Source organism: Arvicola amphibius, chromosome 4 (assembly GCF_903992535.2).
Source record: "Arvicola amphibius chromosome 4, mArvAmp1.2, whole genome shotgun sequence".
NCBI lineage: Eukaryota > Metazoa > Chordata > Mammalia > Rodentia > Cricetidae > Arvicola > Arvicola amphibius.
Genome location: NC_052050.1, coordinates 54,611,351 through 54,623,506, shown reverse-complemented (window position 1 = coordinate 54,623,506; position 12,156 = coordinate 54,611,351). Strand labels below are relative to the sequence as shown.

The window sequence follows — 12,156 nt, the reverse complement described above, 5'->3', positions numbered from 1 at the left end:
CCACTAAATGTGCTGAAAGCTACTTATAGAGCTAAAACATTTACCCAACTGAGACAAGGCAAGTGTCAGGCTTTGGAAACAAGTGTTAGATACAGAGGCCCAAGGTAAGAATTGTGTTATTGTTTTTCTGTTTGTTTAGTTTTGTTTTGGGTTTTTCTGTTTTGTTTTGTTTTGCTCAATACTATTGCACTAAGTCTGGTTTAATGAAAGGGATGAGAACCCTACTAAAACACATGGCATATAGATACATACAAACCATTAAGTAAATTATAATATAACAAACACTTTAAAGACTGGCATGTTAGTAGAACAATTGCTCCAGGCCCCAGATGTGGGAAATCCTGCAGAGGTTGAAATGCATGGGAGAAAAAAAAACAAAGCCAAGTCTTGTCTAGAGCAATAAAATAAGTAGAGGATGAAAGTAATTAAAAATGTAGGAAAGCAAACACTTCTGGTTTTATGGATGTGGAAAGAACATGTGCACTCAGCAAACGGCACCCAAGAAAGGCTTGAACCAAGGGTAAACACAAGCAGAATGACTGGGAAGCTGGAGAAGCTGACAAGCCTAAGTCATGGACTGGGAGCCCTGCTACGTTTCCAAGCAGAAGTAAGACTTACAGACAATCGTATTGAGGGAAGATTCATTTACACTGGACTATGAGGAAGGGGAGAGCAGAGCGAGGGTAGGTAGGAATTCCAGGCAGGCAGATTAAACTGAATTAGAAATGAGTTGTTGCATGCTTCTATTGAGGGAACAGACAAATACATAAGAGCCCAAGGATATTTTGAAGGAGAATACATCAAGCAAGGATGAGGTAAGAAATGTGAATCAACAGAATCGTGCAAAGTGATGTCATGACTTGAGCCTGGGAAGCCAGAGGGGACTGTCAATGAACTTCCGTTTAAGACAGTTGGTCTCTGAAGGGAGGAGCAGATCCACTGCATGAGCCCCTGTTTGAGCAGAAGCAGAAAATGCAGATAGAGCTCTCTCTTTTCTATGCCCAACGACACTTCCCTGCTAACAGGTTTTATTAATGGGTATTCTGGAAAATGGTCAGGGCTCAGAGAGAGGGATTTTGGATGTCTGGCCTAGGAAGGATGGCATGCAAATGTCTTAGTAAAACTAACAGGCTTCAACACAAAACAACAACCCAAACTACAAGAAACACCCCCCCCCCCATCAAGGCATTAAAAAGTTCAAATAACTTACAAGAGCAGAAGACTTAAACTGTTATCAGACTTTTAAAAATATATGCAAAGCAATGCAACAGCAAGGAACAATGTTTGCAAAAATCAAATATATGAACCTAGAATTTTATTACTGAACCAACTTTCCTTAACATGCAAAGTCTATAGAACAAGAGCTTAAGATACAAGAATATAGGGAATTTTATACCCATAAGTGCTTCTTAAGCATTGTGTTGGAAGATGAATTTTATCTAACTAATAGACAAGTGAGCAAACTGCAGATGAAAAATAATTCCAAATACATATTATATATGTATTTAATATGTATATAAAGTCATAAACATATATATATATATATAGTCATATTATGACTAAAATGGAAGAAAACAGAAGAGAATAAGAAAGTGAAGAGCTACTGTATGTATATGTGACAAAGTAGATAATATGAGTAAAAATTGGATGGAGACACTTAGGCAGTAGGAGACCTCAAGTTCTATGTAATCCTAAATACCTAATGTTAACAGTAAATTTTACATAAAATACACATATTAAATAAAAATTATCAAGAAACTATTATTATTATAATTATTAATTAAATGTTGTTCCCTGATGGGTTCAAAGAATAATGATTCCCAACCTTCAAAAAGGTAGTCTCAATGTGCACATATGTTCATAGAACACTTAAAATGAAAGGAAGGCTTTTTTTTGTTTTGTTTTTTGAGACAGGGTTTCTCTGTATAGCTTTGGAGCCTGTCCTGGAACTCACTCTGTAGACCAGACTGGCCTTGAACTCACAGAGATCCGCCTGCCTCTGCCTCCTGAGTGCTAGGATTAAAGGCGTGCACCACCGCCACCCAGCTGAAAGCAAGTCTTAATTCTTTTAGTAAAGTAAATAGAATATTAAGCTTGAACATGGTAAAAAAAATATAGAGCAAACTATACATTGCACCATTGATAATGATGCAAAAACATAGTGAGATGTCAATAAACACAACAGAAAGAAAACAATGCGGCATGATCAAGAATTCTTTCCAGAAATGCAAGACTGAATCAGTGTTAGGAAACCCGCTGTTGTGTGTACCATGTTGACAGAACTAAAGAAGAAAGCATGGTTATCTCCAAAGATGTTGACAAAGCCTTCAAAGGAACTCAGTGCACACTTTGTAATAATCCTTTTACAAGTCTTCATAAATTATGAGTGAGGGAGCCCTCTCTTGAGTCTTTCTAGAGCTGCATATTTGCTTATTATCCAGCCGCCTCTCTAGCTGTGCACTCTTCCTATCTGCCTATCTTATTCCCAAGGAGGGTGATTTAGGAACAGTCGAGGGACAGTCCCACTGACCAGCAACAAAGCAGCGCTGCCCCTCTGCACTGCTACTGTCCAACACTGGGTTGGTGGCACTAAGCTTGTGCCGGCAGACAAGCCAGATTAATTATATAAAAAGAAACTGCCTCCTTATGCATAGGATATGATAGACTACCTAGAATGTCAATGATTAAAAAAAAAAATCCAACAAGAAAAGGAATCACCGAGGGGACAGGATGTACAGTGAGAAGAATCAATAATCTGCACCCACACAAGTGTAATCAGTCACAGAGTGCAATAGTGCCAGAACCCAATTTACAAACACAGTCAGATATGCAGGAATCAACCTAATAACTTGTGAGCTTAGCTGCAGTTTCCCATAGTGGCATAGCTGAGTAAAATCGGTAGTTAGGTCCGTGTTTTCCAGCAGAGTCGACTTTCTGATTTTGATAATTACACTGTGGTTATAAAAGAAAGAGTTAATGTTATGAGGTATTCACTTGAGTATTGGGGGGCTAAGTGATCATCATATCTGTAATTTATTTTTGAGAAAGCATGGAAATTTTGCACACGCTTAGAAATATGTAATGTGTCTATGTATACATTTACACATATGTATTTATATGTAAGGAGAAAGAGTCAGAAAAAGAAAAAAAATGGTAAGGCAAATGTGACCAAATGTTAAAATTTGGAAATTGGAGGAGACTATAGAAATCATGAGTACAATTTTTATTAATTTCATGTAACTTGGAAAGTAGTTTTAAATAACAACATAAAAAAACACCGACTGTTGGCTATATAAACAATGACAGGATGGGTTGTTTTGTTTGCTTGTTTGTTTTTAAGTATGGATGAGTGTTTATCTGCATACATGCACACTGTGTGTGTGCCTGGTGCCCACAGAGGCCAGAAGAGGGTGTTAAGGAACAGGAATTAAGGATGGCTGTGAGTCACCATACAGGTTCTGGGAATTGAACACAGGTCCTCTATAAGAGCAGCAAATGCTCTTAACCACTGAGCAATTCCTCTGACTCCAAACAGGATAGGTTATTAAGCATCCATTAAGGATGGAAAAAATATTGAATAAATTTATATGTCCAGATATAGAGGTTCTACATTCAAGAGGGGATAGATGCTGTCACTCTGGCAATGGTGTCTTCAGTGCAAGGATGTACCTGCCAATGGCCTCTCTCAATGTTGAACTTTTTACCCTCCAGAATGTGAGTGGAAAAAGTAATTTATTCACAAATTACTCATCCTGTAGTATTATATCTAGCAATGCAGAATGAATAAAGACAAGGGACAAAAAGATTAAAAAAATGAAATTCAAGTAGAGTTCTGAGCAATGATCTCTAGGTACAATGAGACCATTACAGACTTGAGGAACAAGCTACATAAAGGTCATAGGACTGGTGCCCATCAAGGAAGTCTGTGTTTTGGCCAGCGTATGGTTACCAAGACGGAAAGTTGAGCAGTAAGCTAGGCAGTGTAGGGCCTTTAGTTTTTGGTCTTGAGTCATGCCAACAAATGAATATGGAAAGAAAGGAAGAGAAGGTACATAACATATTGACATTTAAGAGATTTTTAACTCAGTCAGCATTTTTATGATGGATGAATGCTGTTACTGGTTTCTAATAGACAGCCTTTGAGGGGATATAAAATAAACAGTCACAACAGATGTAAGCTTGAGACTAAGTAGATAAGCTGTGGCGAGTCACATTAAATCAGGGTAGAGTAAGATCATTCTGGTTGCATCGAACAGCATAGAATATGTGGGGGTGCATTTTTTAAAAGAGGTTTTTGAATGTTATCTGGACAGGAAGCAAGAGAAATGTAGATTGTCATGATGCCTAAGCAGGAGCAAATGTGCCTAACGGGCAAGAGAAAGGAGCAGAATGGGGACAGCTTAGAGCTGACCATGAAAGGGACAGCTGTGACAAGGATCATGAATGGTGTCCAAAGCCTTGTTTGAGTGATCAAGCTGCTAGTGGAATGGGGTCTCTTTGGCTTTTTTAAAGACAAAAGGGTCTCTTCAATGGGGTCTCCTGAAGATGAGAATGAGGCATCCTGTCTAGAGAAAATGTTCAGACAACAGAATTGGGGCTGAGGAGTAAAGACTAAAGCCTCCCCAGAGCCAGTCAACTCACAAAGTGAGCAGGAGAAGCTGCTCCTCTGACCGACTACCATCATCTGTCCCTGCTCAAGGCTGCCAAAGACCCCGTGTCCTTTAGTTCTAGGCATCTGGAACATCGTGTCCTTTCTCCTTGGAGCCTGATTGTCTGAAGCTCCAGCCATCCCTGACCCAGAGGTTCACAAGTTTGTCCCCTTATTCTTGCCTCACCGTGGGGCCGTTGCCTTCATCAGCAAGCACACAGGATCCTCTGTAGGATCCTCCTTCCACCCCCAGTCTGCGTTGCTGGCTCTTGCACCATGGCCCTGCATGTTAACACTGAATGGATTCCAGGCATCTGTGTTCAATTGCTCTTAGTGAAAAACCAGAAAACCATCATGCTCCCCTGGAATTACTCCCCCAGGGCAAGAGAACAAATGATTCACTGGGAAGCAATGGAGAGCACAAGCACCGACATTTATCCGATTCAGGACTGAATACTTCATATGCTCGGGGCCCTGGGAGGCCAGGCTGCACGTTTAAGAACAGTTGGCAGAAGGACCTTGCAGGCTGAGGTACAAACTTCTGTTGTTAACCCCTGGGGGACCACCTTTCTCTGTCACTAGGCTTATAGGAATAAGGGCTTCTCATCACTGCTCCGCAGAGTTGGTAAACAGGCCACTCTGAAATTACATGGGGTGTTCTAACTCTCAGATCACCTCCGAGGTAAACTCCCTGCTTCATCTGATGCAGCATTTTTAGGTTCAGTAGATGCCTGATCAACATGACCACAGAATATCCAAGAAGAAGGAGCCTCACAAATCTCTGATTAGTAGGAGGAAACTGAGACCTAGCATGAGGGAACATTTTCAATAGAGACCATAGCTGAGTCTCCATGGACCACCAATCCGTGAGCTCATTCAGCTCCTTCTAGTTCTGCTGTCTGGGCTACTGTAGGATGTATTCATGTGAGAGGAGACACTCTCTAGGAAAGAGCAAGGCCGAGGGGGTGATATGTCACTGCTATGCCCATGGGTGCCCAGGGAAGAGTCAAAGGAGGCTGACAATAGAGGTCTTTGTAACAAATGTTTCCCAATTTTGTTCCAGAGTAGAAAAGAAGAGGCGGACATGGGCAGTGCTATCCAGAATATTTTAAATTAAATACGGTTATTAACTGATATATAAAAATACAAAAGCTAGATATATTAATGATGTGATATAAGATATGCTGACACCTCTTTACAAGGTGTAATGGTCACATTATGGTAATACCATCGGTACCATTAAGTGTTTAATCTTTATGATAAAAACGTTTGAATTCCCTTTCTTCAGTTCATTAAAGGGGGTGCACAATATTGTTACCTAGAGTCACTTTGCCATACCAAAGCACACGAGGACATCCTAGTGCCATTCAACTGTGCCTTGGGCACCCACCCATCACCTTTCCCCATCTCTCCTCCATCTCTAGTCTGTGTAGCTTCCAGTTGAATTTTTTAACGCAACCTACACTTTGTGCCTGGGATGATGTGGAACACTGCCTCCAACTTACCTCTCTAGCTCCAATTCCTGTGTCCTCCCCCCAGGCATCCCGTGCTCTGGCTGCTTTGCTGCCCTGCCCCTACAGTGTCCCGCGCTCTCACCACCCTGTCATTTCCACATCCACACCTCCGTAGATGCTCCTGTACCTGAAATGTGTTCCCCAGCCAACTCTCAGCTAGCCCGTCTTTCCCCACCTACAGAGACTGTCTCAGCTCACTACCCTACAGGTGACCACTTGGGAAGGCAGTGGCCATGTTTTCTCTCTTTAACTGTCCTGTTCTTCTTTTGGGGATCTACTGTTCAGAACTTTCTACTTACTTTCCAGGGAGTATATTTATTGCTTGACTTCTTAAATGGTGACCACGTTTTTCTCATTTTATTCAGCTTACATATTAACGTGAATGAAACAGGCAAACACTCATGCCTCAGTTGACATTTTTCAGTGGATAAGGCATTGCCATCCTAAGAAATGTCTTTGTATCACCCATCCAACCTCAACTATTCCCCGTTCTTCAATTGTCTTCCTTCCCAGCCAGGGAAGCTGGCTTCTGATGTGCTTGGTAGGACAGATAAATCTTAGACATGGCAGTGACCTTCAGATCACTCAGGAGATTTTACCCAGGATTTTTAAAAGGGAAATTGTATCAGCGTTGCTCAAATCTTCATGTGTATGTAAACGATCTGCAAACTTCTTAAAATGATGTTTCTGTGTCAGTTTGTGCTGGGGCATAAGAGCCTGGGTTTCTCACTAGCTCTAGCGCTGCCCTGTTGAGTACGCTTGGGTTGTTCCACAGTCCCTGAGAGGGCAGCAATAGGAATGCTGGCCTTGAGTCCTTAGTGTGCTAGTGCATGGGTTTCTCCTTCAGTCCCCATATAGCAACCCAGAGAAATGGGTGGCATTATGATATTATCTTACCAATAGTTGTCACTGAGGTCCAGGCCACACAGGGGTAGTGGAGACAAGGTTGAGCATGTGTTTCTCTAGTGACAGTCTTCTTCCTGTCATTTTTTAATTTACAATCATCCAATGAGGAAGTTTATAACAGTATTTAGAGGGAAGTATGGCTGAGCCTGAGGCCATAACTCTAGGCAGAAAGGCCAAGAATTTACTGATTCCTCCATGCTAATAACTTGCATAGAATCCAAGCTTCAGCATAACATGGTTGTGATTGATACAGTATAGAAAGCCCATCCTCTAATTACTTGATATAGTCCATAGCTTGGCTGCTGTGACATGTCAGAGGACAAGGGAGGTTAATGCCAAGAGCCGCGCATGGGCCGGGAGATTTCCAACTTAGATGACCAGTCAGCAGCACTAAGATCAGTGCTAGGAAGATAGGACACTGGCCACAAAGTTACTCAAAACTTAGGCTCATGTCTCGCTCATGGAAAATAAAAGCATAAACATAGTACTAGCAAGGAATCAGAAAACAGATGGCTAGCAGCCTGTCTGGTTGGGTACGCCAACCTCCAGAAGAACCTAGTGGTCTCATCTCTCCCAAAGAGGCTCTGAGAACAGCACTGCATCCAAAGTTGTAACAGGTTTTGTGTAAGCCTCCCTTCTGCCTGTTAGGAAGCAGTTAGAATGGTAGATATTGCAGAATAAGGAATGAACTCATCACTCCAAAGTTGCCACAGCCTTCTCTCATGCCTTACTACTAGAGAACATGGGGAATCTAGTGGTACCCAAGTTTTCTGCTTTTAAAGAGGACATCTGTATTGAGAGGGATGAATTAGCATTTCCTAAATCAGGGAACCTTTGCAGCACACCCTGATGCTGAGCCTTTGTCTTCTACTACCTCTTCTTTCCAGCAGAATATTCTACAAGCCTGGCATAGTTAGTTACATAGGCCAATGATAGCGGGTCTACAAGTAAGCATTACCCAGAGACATGTGTGTCCCAGGACTCAGAATGTAGATTAAGTTTCAACCACACCATTAATCAAGGCAGAGAGTGACAGAGTTCAGTTTAGATGTCACACGAATATATCAGGCAGTGTGCCATGTCAACCCAATCCTTTCTCAGAATGACTTGAGCCCAAGAGGAATGACATTCATTTCCTTGGCCAGATTTAGCCAGACTTCTTCAATGGAAAGTAACCTGTTTCCTCATGTAGGTGCAATGAAAACAAATAGGTTTGCGCTAGCAGGTAGACTTTGGGTGGTTGAGGAAATGCATGTAGGATGTTGTAATCCTCATATTGCTTTCCATGGTTGAATTATTGCTGGTACTACTCTAGGTAGGGTCAGAGTTCTGTACCAGGCGGAGGTGAGTGACAGCACCCTTTAAGGTTCCTAGAGGGTAGCAGTGTTCTTGTCAATAGACCAAGACCACATGGAGAGCCAAATGATCACTGTTCAGAAAAATGGAAGAACTTGAAAACAAGATCCCAACACAGACTTTCAAAGATAGTGTGGTGGGTTTTGTTCATCTGAAATATTTTGGGTTTATTTGAAAAGCAGGTATGTAGGATGTCAAAAGATGGGATTCACTGGCACACAGCATTCTCAATTAGCTCCAGTCCATCTTTGATTGTAATACATCAACTTTAACAAGTAGATATCATGTGAGGTTGACTCAAAGATTATAAAGCAGCATCAGATGGTTGGCATGAGCTTTCCTAACCACGGGACTTAGGGATGACCCTGTGTGCAGTCTAAGACCATGTGAAATAGACTGGAATAGATGTGGACACTCCAAACCAATGACTGATTCTTGGTATTCTGTCATTGCTCAACAGTGAGTAAGATTGGAGTATATTATGAAGTTGCCCCATGTGTACAGATCAGAGAGCAAGGAGTGCCTTAGAGTCGTGGTGCTTTGGACTGTGAATACAAGAGATCCCCCTCCTCTGCTTCTATGGGCCCATATACCCCTCCTTCATAGAAAGGTACAGGATAGAATATTCCTAGGTAGTATCAGCTTCATACAGGCCATTTTCAGGCAAGCTGGTTGAGCCTTCTCTCTTTCTTGCTGTTCATCCTGCCTCACTGTTGCCATGGAGACTGGGACGCCTTCTGAGCTTTGTGCTTTATCTGGAGTCCGGCCTTCAAATACCTTAGCACAATTCAACCCACTCACTCCCCTGGCTTCTGAGACTGTGAAAGTATCTAAGCTGGATTCTTTCAGTCAGATGGCTCAGGAGCCTTCTTAGCACCATCGATTGGTGATCGGAGGGCTCATGCTCAAATTCTAATGGGTGAATGGCAGTCTAGGTTTCCCTGGAGGGCCACGCATGCACATCTCATTATTTATAGACAAGAATATCTGATTTCAATCCTTACAGAAAAAAAAAGAACCTCCCTAGCATTAGACCACTGCAAAGGTGAAACACGTCAGCCTGGCCACAGAGTGGTGTGGGTCAAACCAGGAAGTGGGCCTGGCGAAGGGCAGCAAGAAGACAGCAGAGAACTCAGACACAGGAAGGAGTGCTGAGTGGAGCATGCTCAGTTGATGCGGTGACCGTGTGTGGAAGGAGATCTCTGGAAGCAGCCTTAACTTCTCTCCTCCTTCCAGCCACCCAAGAGCACAGTAGTTTCTTGGCCCTGATCATCATCCAAAGAGATGGATAGATATGGATAGAAAACAGCATGCCTCTCTGTATCCTTCCTCTCTAAAATAAACACAGCAAATGCTGGCTTCATGGGCACTGTTTCCCATCAGGCCACCTTTGGTCCCTTGCCAAAGGTCCCGCCTGTACTACAAAATCCCCTTCCTATCTCATTGACCATGTAGTCTCCTTCACTCTTCTTCTTGCTACGTCATTTGTCAAGAATCATCACTGGCTAAAATCTATGCATTTGATGAATTTTAAAGCTGACTTCTCAGGGAGTCAGAGATAAATCAGGTTATACTTGTATAATCTCTAGAATTTCCATAGCCCTACCATGGCTCTTGCTCAGATCTGGGACTTAAACTGCCAAAAAGACACATTGTCACTTCCTTTTATTTCTAAGATTACTGGCTTAGCATCAGGGCTATGGGTTCTGCAGCTAAAACTCCCATCAGTTTTCTTTTTTTTTTTTTTTTTTTTTGGTTTTTCGAGACAGGGTTTCTCTGCAGCTTTTTTAGAGCCTCTCCTGGAACTAGCTCTTGTAGACCAGGCTGGCCTCGAACTCACAGAGATCCGCCTGCCTCTGCCTCCCGAGTGCTGGGATTAAAGGCGTGCGCCACCACCGCCCGGCTCCCATCAGTTTTCCTAGCACTTGCTTTCTTCTTTTGTTTCCTACCATAGACCTCCATGATGTGTCTTGCTGGACATCAGGATTGGTCATAACCAGCCCCTTCTCCAGCAAGTGTTATTTGGAGAAAATGATCTCAGAAACTCCCGAGTGAGATCTAGAAGTATCTTTACTGGGCAAAACCTCTGACATTCTCCCTATGTCTCCATTTCCCAGAGAACTTTGGAGCCATCCCAGTACCTTCTGCAGCCTTGTAGCTCTTCTGCCCTGCTTTCCCCTGCCTGGGGGACAGGTCTCTGTTCACCTCACCTCAGCACTTGTCCCTGGCAGGAGTAACTCTCCAGACTTGTCTCTGTTGCACTTCTTCTACTTACTGTGAAGACTTGGCTTTGCTTCCCCAGTGCAAAGAGAAGAACATAAGGATGCATTGTATTTTGCCTCCTATTTGCCTCCTGTTCAACAGAGAGTTCACTACTTGCTCTTATGGCTTGAACCACCTTCAAAAGGTTGCGGTAAGGGTGGGAAACCACACAGTTGAGAAGTCTTGATAAGTTGCTGGATTCTGTATAAAGAACAGATTCATAGCTCTACTTCTTGACGTATGTGTAATAGAACACCAGCCTTTAAAATGGTCTCCGAATTGCCTGACCCTCCTGATAATTTTTGTTTCTGGATATCATCTCCTATCCTGAAGAGAACTGACATTTATATGCTGTAAGATCTTATGAAAATGGTGGTGTGTATAACTATTACATTTGGTCATAAAAGACATTGGGGCTTATGTCTTTTTTCTTTTGTGAATCAACCACTGTCGGGATACCCAGTCAACACATCATGAAATCACTCAAGCAGACCACAGAGACAGTGTTATGGGGGGGGGGGGGGATGGAGGCCTCCTGCCAATATAGCACCATGTAAGTATGATGTCTTGGAATTATATTTGCCAGTGCCGGTCAATACTTTACATAACCCAGGCCTGCCTAACTTGGTAGCTGAAAACTCACAAGACACTCCCCTAATTCAGGAGCTCTGAGATCTCCAACTCACAGAAACCATGCTTCATAATAAATGTTTATTTTACTTTAAAGTGTTGAGTTTAAAGCCTTCTGTTTCATGGCAATAGGTATTGACCACTGGGTGAATATGTAGGGGTTGGTAACTCCATGTTCGCATTGATACAAGTGTCTCTATGATTGTTCTTTTCTGTGTTTAACTGTGAAGCCCGATCCCCATCTGTAACAGCTGCTTTCATTTTGATTCTGCAACTCTTAATAGCCACAAATGCCACCTGTATCCTCAATAAACTTTATTTAGACACAAAGAGACAACAGGAAATACATACACAGATACAGTTATCTTTTTCTCTATAGGATAAACACACATCACAGGGAATTTCAAAAGTAGGAGCATTGAACGTAAGAAAATAATGCAAATTCCTTGTTCACTCACACTTAAAACAGACACATATTTCAGAGAAAGACAGAAATGGAACATCCCAACTACAGGGTTCACATTTAGTCTGTAACAGCACACAGATGTTGGGAAGGTAATCTAAGGAGTCAGGGATCCGGAGACAGAAAGCTCACAACACTAGTAGGACTATTTAAACAAAAGACAGAATTGGGGAGGATTCCATACCCCTGCACAGATGCTCTGCAAGCTGCCAGCTAGGTCATAAAGCAGCTTGGCAGAAGTGCTAGCTTAGCTTTCATCTTACAGCTTGAAGGTCTGAACAACCGCTACCTTTGTGCTCACATCACAGAGGTTTACAGAGACACACCAAGGATGCAGGGACTGTCCACATACACGCTGGCTTAGGAACTCACAGTAT

At 42.4% G+C, this 12,156-nt stretch overlaps 1 protein-coding gene across 4 annotated transcripts in view; it reads right to left on the bottom strand.

Moving 5' to 3' along the window:
• The window catches only part of Shisa6 (shisa family member 6), a 287,849-nt gene that overhangs the window by 146,410 nt on the left and 129,283 nt on the right, over positions 1–12,156 (bottom strand). The window lies entirely within an intron of this gene.